Here is a 15,887-nt window from a genome sequence, read left to right as displayed (position 1 = left end):
TTTCAATGGTTTTATGCGAGTAAAACTTCCTGCTAACTATAACTGGTGTCAAACCTATGGTTTTTTCAGTGAATTTAATAGGTTTTTTAAATGCTAATTCCTAACTATAACTGGTGTGAAACCTATGGTTTTTTCAGTGAATTTCGTAGGTTTTTTAAATGCTAATTCCTAACTATAACTGGTCTGAAACCTATGGTTTTTTCAGTGAATTTCATAAGTTTTTTAAATGCTAATTCCTAACTATAACTGGTGTGAAACCTATGGTTTTTTCAGTGAATTTCAAAGGTTTTTTAGTAGCAAATTTCTATACCTATGTAATGTAATATTTTTTTAAATGAGTCCTATATTATATATTTATGTAATACTATTTTTTTTATGTATATTCATATATATATATATTTTTTTTTGCCCTGGAGCGCTCCCGGTGCGCGTACCGGTAAGCGCACCAGAGAGCGCAGTATTCCGGCGCGCCCCGGTGCGCGTACCGGGGTGCGTCCCGTTAGCGCACCAAAAAAAAAAATACCGAAGAAGTAACTGAGAAAAGGAAAGACATGGGGAGTGACAGAGAGAAAGGACAGAGAGAGAAAAGGAAGGAGTGACAGAAAGGGACTGAGTGAAGCAGAAAAGAAAGGAAAGTGAGGGAGTGTGGGTGAGCATGAGGACTGAAAGAATTTGAATGTGGTAGGAAAGTAAGGAAAAGAGAAGCAAACATGGAGGATAAGAATAAGTGAGGGATGCAGAGTAAGGAAACAAAGGTGAGGTAGGGTGAGAGAAAAGTAGTGAGGTTAAAGCAAAGGATGATGACAAACTACATTTTTTTAGTCATACTTACCATATAAATAATGTAAACTTAATTACATATTTTTTCTACACTTTGTATCTGTGAAAGAGAGAAGAAACAAAAGTTATAATTAGTAAAATATATATATTAAAATAAAAGAGACACGTGAAGAGGTTTAAAATCATAAAAGTGTACTAAGAAATAAAGCAAGAGTGAAGGATACAGAAAGGGAAATAAAGTAATGTAGAAAGACAAAAAGAGGGAAAAAGAAATAGAAGAAGAGCAAATTACTAAGAGTAAGTCAGATAAATTCAGTGACAGAGAAGAAGACAAGATGAGAGAAATGAAGTGAAGGTAAGTAAGAGACTAAAAGAATGTGAGTTAGCAAAACTAAATCAAGAAAGAAGAGTAAGTAAAAGGGGAAGGAGTGAGAGGGAAAGGAGTCTGATTGAGGATCCATTTACAAGAAAGAGGAATGGAAGATGACTGAGAGTGAGTGAAGGGGAGTCACAGAATGAAGGGATGAAGGGAGTGATGATAATATAGAAGGATTGAGAGAAAAGGAGTGAGGAAGTAAGTACACAGAGGGACTAAGAGAAGGAGTGAGTGAACTGGAATACAATGAGTAAGGAAAGGAAAATGAGTAAGGGAGCAAAACAAGGAAAGAGATGGGAAGAGGACTAAAGCAATGGTACTGAGAGAATGTGATTCGGTGATGAAACTAAAGAGAAGGATACTGAAAGATAGGAAATGCAGGGTAGTAACGGAACCGGAGTAAAAGAACTGGGGTGAAGAATGATGAGAGAGGAACAGTGAAGTTGTTGTAAGAGAAAAGATAGAAGCTAGATGAACACAAATGAGCATAACACAAGGAGAGTGAGAGACTGAGGACAAAGAGGTAGTAAACGAAAAAAGAGGATAAAAGTAAGAAGCAAAGAAAGATAAGTGAGAGAGAATGGGTAAGTTATAGTGACAGAGTACGAAAAAAGAGATGAGTGAGTAAAGAGGAATTAGTAAAAGAGCAAAGGAGGAAAATACGGAAAAGGGAAGTAAAGCAGAGAGACTGAAAGCTGAAAAGTGGTGCAAAGGACAGAGGGGATGCAGACAGTTGAAATGGGATTGAGGGGTTGTGACAGAAGTGGAGTAAAGGAACGGGGATGAAACAGAGTGAGAGAAAGGCAGTGTGAGTGAGTAAAGAGAGCTGAAAAAGAGTGGAAAAAGGAAAGTGAGTGTGAGACAATGGGAATATAATATAAATTACACAAAACAAACTATAGAATAACTTCTACAACATGTTACATAGTTTATTTTTGCTGTTCTCGGAATATATTGAATTATACTAAAAACAGTGAGTTCAAACTATTCATCATATGACAGCGGGAAAAAAAAACACAATCTAAAAGATTGTGTTTAAAAAAAAACATATAAACTTACAAATCACATATTTACACTAATCTTTGATTCCCTTACTTTTCCTTGAGGCCAAATAGTAGCTCGTGAAGGTCCTTTTCGTAGGAAAATACTCTGCTGTTCTCTAAAACTTCCATTTCATTGACTTTCTATTAAAAAAAACTCTAAGAACATCTGAAATATGTCTCAATTTTTTCATTTCCTCCTTGTGTTAAGTTATGACTCTTTGCTCATTCCAACACTATTCCTTACGGCCAAATAGTGTCAGATTTATCAGTCTATTTTCAAACTCTGAAATTACCGTTTACCCGATGTTTTGAAAGAAAAGCTCATACAACATTTTCACAATGTTTAACTATTCGTATTCCCATCTCTGGATCACTCATGTTCAACATTTCCTATAATACTGATATCACTTACTATGAGATCCACTTACAGTACCTATATGAGAACTGGATTTTTTTATATTATGTTCATCACTTTTACTCACAATATAATTTTAAATAGCAGAGTAACTTTTATTAACTGCTCCCGTCTTCATAGGCCAATTACCTTTAGTTAAATTTCGGTTCTAAAACCACTAGGTAAGAATTTTTTAAGTCAAAAGGCAAACGTTGTTTGAAAGCCAAATGAGTATCATTACAGAAAGACCAACCTTTTCGACATTTTAAATAAGCTGTATAATGTCCTGATGTTGTTGAAGGACCGTCATGATAAATAATAGCTACAGTTACAAAGGTTCTTCCTGAAATTGATAACTGAGAAGCCACAACATTTTTAATAGAAGTTGTCAATTTAGTTCCATCAGGTCTACATCGGTGAAACATTAAAATGACATAGTGTCCATAAGTTTGTATAAATAATGTGGACAGCATTGGACACTTACATTGGGAACAAACCATACTATGATCAGCTGCTTTAACTAGATTATTAAAAGACACTGATTTGCAGTCTGGTAAAGTGAAATATATAAATCTTTCAGTGTCTATTCTAGTACTACTTGATAAACTACAATTGTCGCAGTCATGCTGCCATTGATAAGAAAGCCTAAAAAGATTTTCTACATCTACACCTTCATCTTTCAATACAGCAAACATATACATTAAAAATTCCTGACAATCCTGCTGAATATTTTGTGAAATTTATTTTTGACCTGAACATATGTCTAAAAGATTTCTAATTTCTGAAACACTTTCTGTTTTTGCTCTATCCCTGCTACATTTCTGAAACACAGTATTCAATAAACCACAGAATCTTTGATCCCGATTTTCAACAATCTGTTCTTGTATAGTTTTAAGAAAAAAAATAACATTAACCACTACATTAGCATAGCAGTTGACACCAGAACTATTTTCAAACTGAAATCCAACAACATCTTCAACAGAATCCTTTTTTTTCTGCTACTTCTGTCTTTTTGCTACTACCTCACGGCAATTATCCTCATTTCTTCTTTTTTTAAAAATTCAATTCCATCTCTATTTCTGTAATTCACAAAATCAACAACATGACCCATAGCACCATTTACTAGACCTCTTTCAACATTTAAATTTCTTCTCAAAATGATATGACAATTTAAACACACATTCAGAGTCTTTTCAAAACCAGCTGTTTTAGATATACTCTTCTCTAATGAATCCAATTTTGTTTTTAAATTTTCTGACAAAATAATTGTTGCACCCATATGCTCTATTTTATCTATTGCTTCCAGTTTCACAATCTCTTCATTTTCTATCTTTAACATTTTGTTGTTGAAGATGGAACATTCTTGCAGAGTTGGCATCAAACATATCCCAGATTTCTTCTCAGTAATTTTCTTAAAAATATTCTCTGGAAGAATGTTTTCATTTGGATACAAATTTGAAATTAATCGAGCATGTAAACCTACTTTCCCATGCTCACTTACTTTTCCGATTCTTACATCTTGTAGAATATTTTTATAATCTTCATCCTTTGCCTGTCGCATATTTTGAAGCAGTTCTGCATATTTGAAATTTAACCATATATTAACGTTTCCAATGCTTCCAAGGGACTTTCTGGTATCTTCATGCGTGAGCATTTTAAACACTGGTTGTCCTTTTACTGGAGTCAACTGCAGTAGATCTCCAAAAACAATAATGTGTTTTCCTCCAAATAACACATCATACTCTGTTCTAAGAATTTCTTGCATTCTCAAATGCACAAAAGCAAGCATTAGATTTGAGACCATGCTTACTTCATCAATGATAAGAAGTTTCATTTTCTTCAGGACTCTGGAAACTTCAGAACACGCATCTCCAGATAGCTTGTTGTAATGCAATTTATTATCATGCTCTACTGGCAGCATCAGTAAACGATGTAGAGTAATCCCTTTAATGTTATGTGCTGCCAGTCCAGTTGGAGCGGTTACAACACAAGGCAGCGGTGATGCAGTCCTTTCCTGCAGATAACTTGAAATGGCTTTAATCAGAAAACTTTTTCCTGTTCCCGCTTCTCCACTTATGTACAGTCGAACAGGCTTACATGATGTACATGAGCACTCTTTTACCTCATGTCTGAATCCATGTTCAATCTGTACTGTGACTTCCTCATATATCTTTTTCTGCTCAACGTTTAGTTGCTTTACCAAATCTTTTAAGTTAACTACATCCTCTTGAGCTTGTTCCATAGCTCTTTCCACCTCATCCATGGCAGTGGCAGCTTCATTTTGGATAATTGGTCCTCCTAGTGGATCCTGACTCAATGAAGTAGAACTCTGACTGTCTTGAGAACTGTCTCTTGCAATCTCTTCAGCAATTGTGGCTTCTTGCTCTATTTCTTCGTTCAACATTTGTAGATAATTTGGAAAAACAGGACATTCTATGGTATCCTTGGTTGCATTAAAAGAGTCTTTGTAACAAAGAAAATCTCCAAGTAGTTCCTCTTCTGTACGCCATGGCTTAAAGAGTTGCAAAAGATCTAAATAGTAAAATTCTCTTTTGTCTGAAGATTCGCAACTCAATTTGTGATGATTAATCAAATGGCCTTTTCTCTGCTTCACTAGACATCCTTTATACCCAATGACAGCATATTTTCCATTATTGATATCTTCTGTGATGTTCCTCTTATAACTATAGTTTTGCAGAACTTCATACAAACAAGAGTTCTGAAGGTGAATACTTCTATTTGGATAGTATGTATCCAACATGTTTGTCTTCAAAATATCTGTACTGTTTGGTTCTTTCTCCGCCAAATACTCTATTTCTTGTACAGATTTCAATACTAGGTTTTGTGTTGCAGCAAGACCTAGACTCACCCAAATGATTGATCTAGATTTGGCATAGAGACTTGCTGATGATAACCGATCAGAACATTCATATGCTCCAATTTCTCGATGCGACAACATCTGCAGACTGAAACTTTTACTTATACTCTTTTCATGTGAAATGTCCTCCCACATTTCCTTCAGTTCTGTCTTTTCTTTTTTTGTGATGTAAGACGTCACATACCGAGCCACAGCAATAGAGTTGTCAGCAACGAACTGAATATCCATGTTAGCATTCCACATGGACAATATGACTGGGTTGTAGTCGTTAATATACTTGGACTCTTCGTTTCTTTTTAAATTGTATGTATTTTTGGGTGATTTCCTCGTCACAGTATGTTGCAGAGAAGACATCAAATTATTTACTCTTCCTTTAGAAATCCCTGGTCATGGAAACGCAAAACGACATTTTGTGTAGAACTTATCCTTGTTTCTAAATTTTCGACGACAGTACTTTCCACAACGATGGGATTGAAAGCTTAAAACTTGTTGCCTTAAAGTATTTTCTTCAGTAGTTTTCGGAACAGCACATGTTGAATACTCTTCAATGAAACTCATCACTGTGTCATCCAAATCAGTTCCAAATGTGGGTGAGTCTTTAATCCATAACAACATCTTGATACTCCTTCCTCCAAAAGAAATCCAAAACCTCTCCAAGGGGAGGATTTTTTTTGTTGGTAATAAAAGACATCATAGCTTCAAATCTATGATTAAAATATCTGCATACATTCACTGGATCCAAAGAACACAGTTCTCCTGGTGTTTTGAATTCTATATTTTGTATGTTTCCATTTGCCTCTCGTAGAAATTGAAGTAAGTTATCCCATGCATACTCAGCACAGCTAAGAGTGAGGAACCATGTAGGAGTTCCTAAATTTCTTAGCATACATTTCAATTCCCCATGACGACGGAACCAATACTTGTTTGTTCCACGCTGACATGCCATGAGATTGATTAGCTGAGATTCCAAAATACTGTCTTGCAGATTGACTTTCTCCATAAAGTCCCTCGCCGAAACATTTTGCAGATGAGCTCCAATTTTCAGTATATGATTAACTGCATGAGAAAGCTCAGACAAGTCACTTTCATACAGTAGATGAAACAAATACGGAATGCATTGAGGAAACCTTGGATCTTCAGCATATAATCTTAAAGTCCTGTATTCAGCTGCAGGAATTTGAACTGGTCGATCGTCATATCGTCCACCTCGACCTGTTGGAAATAACTGTGGAAAACAACGAGCTTCCAAACTTTCTTCCCATACACTAATAGGATTTCCTTTTGCTGCTTTCATTTGAAACAAGTCAATTGCATTCCCCATTACTTCTTTGGAATGCAAAGGATGAACAGTATAATGTTCATATATTTCTTCACTTCTAGACACATCAACTTTTTCAATTTGGCCGGCTGAACAATCACTGTCTTCTTCTGTAGCTGTTTCCTCTACTCCAACACATACATGTTTGTAGTACTCATTGTTTTTGACCAAATACAACGTTGCCTTTTTGACTTTCCTAACATCCACTAAATCTTGCCAGATTTTCTTACTCTTTGTCGGAAACCCATTAACTAGAATTACCAGAGGTTCTTCTTCTACTCTTTCTACACCAATTGTATCAATATTTTTCTTGACATCTAGATGCAAATAAACAACTCTTCCCTTTAATCCTCTCTGTAAATCTGTAGGAGGCAATTTCCCTATCTTAGGCTCCATGCAAACAATAGCCTGAAAAGGATGGACACATTGAATCAAAATAGATTCATAAGTATTTAAATCCATCTATTCAGAAGGAATATCTATCAACTGAAGATTATTATGAACAGCTCTAGCAGGCATTCTGTTTTCATTTAATTTTTTTCAACAATAATTACAAATACGCTGATCAAAACTCAAATCAAAAGAATTCTCCACCAACAAATAAGTTACAAAATCCTTCCATTGTTTTCCATTTCACTTTTTGCATATAAATCAACTAACCTAGTCTGAATCTTATAATGAGTCCGTCGACAACACACACAAGTTAAATTAGGCCTTTCACTTGATTTCACCTTAAACTTGGTAATTTCCTCGTCAAACTTTTCGATACTTGAAATCTGTACATTGTCTTCCAAATTACCATCTATTGCTATATTCATTTCTACACTGTCCTCTTTGTCCCCAAAATAACATAACTCGATTTCTTCACAAATCCTCTTCACATCTAATTCAGATCCATGCAAAAGAGCACTGTTTAACTCTTTAAGCTTAAGTGCTGGACTTTTTGCATAATACAACCTTCTCACTAATTTCATCACTTATTTATGATGCACTGCTAACATCCTAAAATGATGAAAAACACTCTGACATACTTTTCTAGAAAGACAAGCCAGTGAATGCCCATGCAAACCTGTGTTTTCTCTCACTCTGCAAGGATCTAACTCTTGCAACATCCTCATTTTCTGCTTTACACTTTTCTTACTATATGTACGTAAGAAATTACGAAGCAAATCGATTGAATCCTGTCGCACACTACAAATACTACTACACTTCCATGTGTACACTGTACCCTTAGTACGTCTCCCTAAAACTTCATCAGCTAACAACTCTTCTACATCTCTAGACACAAGTTTCTCTTTTTTCATTGGACAACCATCTTTCACCTCATATGCTCGACCACTGGTGTCAACTGCATGCACCAAATCATTTTCCTGGAAGTAACTCTCCTCATTAAAAAATGGCTCAGAACTTGAACTATGCATCCATTCTCCAGAAAATACTTTACAAAAATTAGTCCGATTAATTATTCTTTTCCATCTACTGTTCGATTTGAAAACATCAATTGCCTTGTTAAGTATCCTAATTCGATTGATTACTAAAATAAATAATTTTTTCTTAACTTCAAAAGCCTGATCAACAATCTTCTCTACACTTTTCTTTTTCTTGTAAAAAGCAGCTCTCTGTTTACCTTTCTTAACATTTTTTAACAAATTTAAAATTACCCTATTGCGAAACATTCATCTACGAATGTCCCTAAATTGATTTTGCCTTCTATTGCTATCCATACTCTTCTCTCCTGCTCCAGTACTAACATTTTTGAGGTGCCTCTCCTTCCTTTTCAAATTTGCTCTTTCCTTCTGTATATTTACATTCTCTTTACCATTTTTTTTCCTCTACATATGTTCCGAAAAAAAGACTTAGTTGTCTTACCAGGAGCTTTTTTTGTGTTTTTTGAAGTACTTGTTGTTGGGGAGTGTTTTAATTCCATTGCAGTTTTTGTTTTTTTCCGTATGGCAGCTTTCCTTCTCCTTTGCCTTGATGGCATATTTGCTTACTTTTGAAATGTTGATTTGAATCTGTGGTAAAGAAAAAAATAACACATTACAGACCACTATTAGCAAACAACAAAGCAATGACAATAAGCAAACGATATAAACACTAATTTACAACATATCTAAGTTTATACCACAGCAACTATATAACTAGGAGTAAGACAGAGAAAAACAGCTAGAGGGAGTAACACAAAAACACAGAGAGACTCAGACAAAGAAACAGGTAGAGGAAGTAAAACATAGAGAAGGACTAAGACAGAGAGATTATACAATATGTTGTAAGACAGAAAAAGGATGTAATAGGGAGAGGGAGTAAGTAAAACAAAGGGAGTAAGTCAGAAAAAGGATGTAACAGGGTGTAAAACAGACAGAGGATGAAAGAGGATATAAGACAGAGAGAGGGTGTTAGAAGAGAAAAGGTTGTAAAAGAGACTAAAACAGAGAGAGCCTGTAAAAGGAGAGACAGAGAGTAAGTTTGAGAGAGGGTGTAAGAGGAACTAATTCAGAGAGAGGATGTTACAAGAAGTAGGTCACACAGAGGGTGTAACAGGAAGAGAGAAAAAAGTCAGAAAGAGGGAGAGAGGGTGTAAAACAAACAAGAGGTGTAATAGGGAGTAACTCAAAAAGAGAATATTACAAAGAAAAAGGTTGATTAGATAGTATCTGCATGATTCAAAAAATATATTAGCACATTTCACAATCATGTCACCTGTGTTTCCTCAGATTAGTAAACAGATTGAGCAGATGAGGTGAGGCATATCCAGGGGTGCAAATGAGGTGAGGCCTGTGTCCAATAGTGCAATAGACAAGACTCACCTCCTCTCACCCTTGGGCAAGCCTCACCTCCTCTGTGCCCCCTTGACAGACCTCAATGTATTGGGTATAATTAATGGTGACAGGGTGCAAATGTGGTGAGAAGGAATTATTAGTGTTTGCCTCATTTAATAAATACCTTTTACAATGATGTCACATGGTACAAACCAACCAGAAAGAAGCTCAATCTGCTTCCTAATCTGAGGTAATGCAGGTGACATCATTGTAAAAGGTTCAAATATATTTATTTAATGAGGCAAACACTAATATTTCCTTCTCAAAAATATAAAACCCATTCATTTACCCCAAAATCGTTTTTTAAAGAACACTTTAGAAACACAGCACAGATCCTATGTACAAGCATTCAATTTCACTACTGAAACTTCACTATTTCACTAAAGACAATTCCTCTATGCAGTAAAATGTTTTAACCAAGCATTATCCAAAAACATGACACAAAACAACATTAAAAAAAAACAATCTGCTTCCAAATCGTCTCCATAGAGCATACAAGTCTCTATCTAAATTAAATGAATCATTTCTTACCGTTCCAAATGCTTTGGGAGATAGAGAATAATGTCAGGCACACACACCAATTTTTCTTTAGCAGAGCAAAAGGTATAAATTCCAGACACTGCAACCATGACTGGGAGAGAAAACCTCTAATTCTACACAGATGTGCCTCATTTCAACCAATCAAAACTCTTCCCTCACTATTTTCAAACCAACACCCTTCCCCCCTCAGCCCTTTCTATCTGTTACCATAGCAACTCCCTCCTTACTTAACTCTCAGGTTCAAAAGTTTATTCTACAATGTTGCAAATGAAGTCAGCAAGGATGTTTGACCTCTCAATACACCAGCTTATCCGATGTAATCTTTCTTTAATTGACCTTTTCTTAACCATTAAATTGCTTCTTTCACAAAACACAACCATGCACCCTAACATTTAGTTTTCAACTATCTGAATCCACCAATCATTGCAAGAGCAGTGAAACTCCACAATTATTTTTTTGTAAACTCCTACTGTTCCAACTGCCATTTCATTCCCACACTTCATCTGACTGCACCAGAACCTTCTCTCACCATGTATTCTGTGTGGATTATTGGACATAGCTACATCCACTGGGCTCAAAGGTATGCAGCTAGCAGTAATTTTCACAACCTTGATTTAACAAATGTGGAAATCAAGTGGATTGGCCAGAGAGGATTGAGATGTCAGCAATTGATACCATTGGTGAAAACCTTTTTGCATCTGCCAAACCCTGACCTCTTAATAGTGCACTGTGGAGGAAATGACTTGGGCACTTTGACTGGGGTAGGTCTGGAAATGCTTTTAAAGGACACCTTTGCTCAATTGATGACACTTTTTCCACAAACTGCCTTGGTATATTCCAATATATGTCAAAGACAGAAATGGAACTGGTCCAACCAATTTTGTCCACAATTTGAGAAAGCACGGAAACATGTGAATAAATATGTTTCTGCTTACATGAGAGACTATGGAATGGGTTCAATATACAACAATAACTTGCAAGATATCTACAGAGGAGATGGTGTGCACTTCTCAGATGAGGGGAATAGAATATTCCTCCTGAATTTAAGACTGTGCATTGGAACCTACTTGTAGGTTCCTAAATCAGACACAGAACCCAAAAGCTCTTTTCAGGGCTACCCTACCTCTAATCACTCAAAATGATTATTTTACTCGAACTTTTTTCACTATTTTTCACCAAAGTATGCTCCCCGGTACGCTCCCCGGTACGCGTACTGGGCGCTCCCCCGCGAAATTTTAAAAAAATAATAATTTGTGGCCTATATGGGCCTCCTAAACTCCCCTCAGAAAACCTAGGGGGTCAGGGGCTGTCTACCGTGCCCCCTTCTACCCATTCCCAACGTTGTTTGTCCTCCATCTTGTGTCTCAATTCTACCGAAACACAAAATGGCGGACTCCCGTAGCGCTCCAGGTGCGCGTACCGGAGCGCGCACCGGTAAGCGTTCCCAAAAAATGTGGGAAGTTAATTTACATAAAAACCACTGCAGACACTTACACCAAATATAGAATAGGCCCTACTACATAGCAGTCCCTACCATTTTCCCACATTTGGTGGAATTCCATTGAGCCATTTGGGCTGTAGCCCTGTGTAAATATCCTGAGGTAAACTACATGACAAAAACACATATGAAGTGTTACAATTTACAACCAATTAAAATGTTACTTTCATTTTCTACTTTTTTTTCCTGACATTTGATTGGTTATGTACATGAATATAAATGGAAATTGAGAGGGAAACACGGCCATTTTGACTACAACTACCTGAGATACATCTTTAAAGGATGTTCTCATTTATCTTCATCATCTTTCTATAAGGTAAGTTGTTAATTTGTAAGGGGCACTTTAAGTTCATTTGTAAAAAAAGTTTTCTGACAGTTATTTACTGTCCCTCTGTTATAGTTACAGATTGAGATAGGCTTCTCTGTTATAGTTATGAATTTTCTTAGGCTTCTTCACATACACTTTTTTATATTTCTACTTCCTGCCTCATACTATACACTGCCCAAAGATAACTTCACTGTTAAAAACTCACAAGTACCTGTCTGAACTTAAACCCAACAGTGCCCTATCTCTACTGATATATTTATTTTTTATGCAATTTACAGCAAGAAAATGGAAGGAGAACAAAACAAATTTAATATTTCATTCGAAATTGATCTTGAGAACAATCTTAAGGAAGAGATTGATGATTTAGACTTTTTGGATCAGTCTCTGGACCAATATTTACTTAATTGTGTTGAAGAAATGGAATCATTGAATCCAAATGAGGACATACCTGATGATATAATGTTGGAAATTCTTTTAAATTTTGAAAAATCACAGCAATAAATTTTTATTTGAAAATTAAAAATTGTTCGAGACATTATTCTTTTTTATATGTAAATCATGAAATAGTACCAAAATGAATATACTATAAAGTGAGACTTATAGTATACTGTGCAACGTTTTTGTGTTACATAGTAATTTTGCTCATAGTTACTTCCTTTCTCCCACTATATTATCTCCAATGTGTATTTTACATCTCTTTATCATCTCCTGGCTCCATGTTGTTTCTGCTTTCCTGACAGTCTATAGTATAGATTCCATATACCACAAAAACTTCTGTAACAACATGCAAATTATCTACAGAGGACACAGTCTACATTGAATTTGATACTCTGCATTGGTACCTACATGCTGGTACTTATATTACCCACACAACACAACAACTCTATGCAGAGCCACCCTACCTCTAAGCACTTTAAATTATTATTTTACTATTTCACTGGGTTTTCCCCTAGTACGCTCCCCGGTACGCTCCCCGGTGCGCGTACCGGGCGCTCCCCCCGCGCAAATCGGAAAAAAATGAAAAATGTTTTGCCCCGCGGGGCCCTTTAATGGCCCCCACATCAAACCTAGGGGATCAGGGGGGGTCTACTCTGCCCCCTTATGGTCATTTCCCCCTTTGTTTTTGCATCCTCTTGTGTCTCGATCTTACCGAGACCCAGGATGCCGGCCGCTCTGGACTGTTTCGAATGTTTACAGACACCCGAGAGCCAATCAGCTTTCCGTGCGCAAGTCGCGTAGCGCGCCCGGTGCGCTCCCCGGTGCGCGTACCGGGGCACCCCTATAGATATATATATTTTTAAACCTAAATTACTCAAAAACCACTGGAGCACATATCTTGAGACATAGCAAAGGCACATCGGGCTACCAGTCCCTACAATTTTGCCAAGTTTGGTGGAAATCCATTCAGCCGTTCGGGCTAAAAGTGAGGTCGACCGCCCTATGGAAATTAACATGGGGAAAACACATTTTGGGACCCCCCTTTTATCTCGGCCTCCGCTTGACAAATCCCACCCAAACTTTCAGGGAAGGACCGAAGCGCCACAAGGCAAATTTGAGGAAATTTTCAGGCAGATTCCTCAACCGGCGCCAAAGTTATTCCCAATAGAATGATGAGATTTTGCATGAATAAAAATCCTAACTATAACTACCTACTGGCGACCGCCGGTAGGTTATATATATATATACATATATATATATATATATATTCACTGAAAAAACCATAGGTTATAGACCATATATAGTTAGGAATTAGCATTTACAAAACCTTAATTTACTCGCACAAAACCATAGAAATTCGCATATATAGTTAGTTGCAATAACTATATATCGCGCACCCGCAATCCACTGCTGATGATGTCACATATTACATCATTCATGACATGGTCAGTGACAGCACTAAATTAAGGTTTTGTAAATGCTAATTCCTAACTATATATGGTCTATAACCTATGGTATTTTCAGTGAATATAGATATATATACACAAAAGGTTTATGACTTTATTAAACCTCTTTACTTTGGCTTAAGGAACCTGGACCCTGTGTGTTTTTCTTCGAACCGAGTGCTCGTGGTATTCCGTTTTTCTACTGATATTGCTTACCGGCTGCTCCGCCGGCTGAGAGCCACCCCACCAAAGGTGAGGGGTTTCCGGAAGGAGCAATGTACTGTTTGATGTATGTGTATATATATATATATATATATATGCAGTTCATCAATCTCCCAACAGCAGCTGGCTGAAAAGCGGGACACAGACACCAATTAAGTGCAGGTAATATCTTGTTTATTTGCTTACACTGATCAACATGGCAGATGACGCGTTTCACCCAACAAGTGGGCTTGATCACATGACGAGATTACACAATTGTTTCGTTTTTAAAGCACCCTCACCATGTAAGTGTCATGTGACTTAGTGAAAATAGAAAACATACTCTGCTAAAAAAGCATATTTAAGACAAACTAGGTAATGATTTATATACATAATGAATAAATATAGCAGCATGGGGTGAAAAATGTATAAATAATAGTTAAATAGTTTTTGCATACAAAACCGTTAAAACGAACAAACAAACCAACCCTGGTTAAATCCATTGGTAATCTTTCAATAACATGAATAACAAATGACACTATGCATGTAACATATATAAAATCTTGTAATTGAAATGCTAATTGGGCATACTGTTCATTTTGTCTAAACGGTTGATTATCTTCACAATTAATTGAGTCATCTCTAACAGAAATTGCTGTTTCCTAATCTACTTCTAAGCGGAGCATAAAACAAGTAAACAAGTGCATTAAAGTGACTGTGCCATAAAAACCAAATTTATGAAAAATCGTAAATGATTTGAAACTGGGCAGTATTAACATTATGATTTTGTCCTTTTTTCCTTTTTCTTTTTTCTATTTTTTCTTATCTCTTTGTTTTATTAACCCCTTCCATGCTGATGACGGCCCCCGGCCGTCATGCATCACGGTGGGCGTGTGCTGATGACGGCTGGGTGCCACCCATTCTTTAAAATGGCCGCAAAGCGCGAAAATTCACAGCGCATGCAAGGGGTTAATCAATGCATAATCAGGATTGCTTACATTGGAACACGTATATTTAGTTGAAATTAATATTCATCTAAGATGTCAGATAAGTAGTATGGCAATTTATATATGACCACACAAAAACTATAAATGTAGCCCGCTTGAATTGGGATAAAACTAGTTAAATAGTAAAACCAGTTAATATTAATTTATTATAAAAAATAATTTCATATTTACAATAAATAAAGGCTAAAAAACCCTGATTGATAGATAACCTTAAATAATCATAAATATCCATAAATAATTATAAAAAGTTATATAATTCCTCCCCATTATTCAATCCATTTGGGGTGCGGGTATATAATTTAAGTATGAACCTGGCCTCCAATTGTCTCAAAACCCTTCCCTGTTTCCTCCTGTTCTCATTGGTGGTACTGCAGCTATAACATAATATCTCAGATCATCTAGTTTGTTCTGATGGATAGCCTTAAAATGTCTAGTCACCGGATGAGGCATATCTGAATTGACTATGGCTCTGAGATGTTGCAGAATACATACATGCACCTGCAATTTAGTGCTGCCCACGTATTGAAGCCTGCAGGTACAGCTCAATACATAGACTGCATATTCGGTGCAGCACGTATATCTGGCCTTGAGCTTACTGGAGGTGGGGCCATACATGGTGGTGCATTTTGATGTATTGACCCCAAACTTGCATGCCCTGCATGTGTTACATTTAATAAAACCATTGCAGGGAGCTAGCCACGTGTTTTTTGGTTGAACTGAATTACTAATCAGCTAAGGGGTAGATTTGACAAGGATCTCCGAACTTCATCTTAACTTTGGCCAAAGCAAGTTTGATATCTTTTTCTTTATAGCCTCTTGCTA

Source organism: Lissotriton vulgaris, chromosome 8 (genome assembly GCF_964263255.1).
Source record: "Lissotriton vulgaris chromosome 8, aLisVul1.2, whole genome shotgun sequence".
Lineage (NCBI taxonomy): Eukaryota > Metazoa > Chordata > Amphibia > Caudata > Salamandridae > Lissotriton > Lissotriton vulgaris.
The sequence above is the reverse complement of the archived record's forward strand: the minus strand, read 5'-3'. Positions refer to the sequence as shown.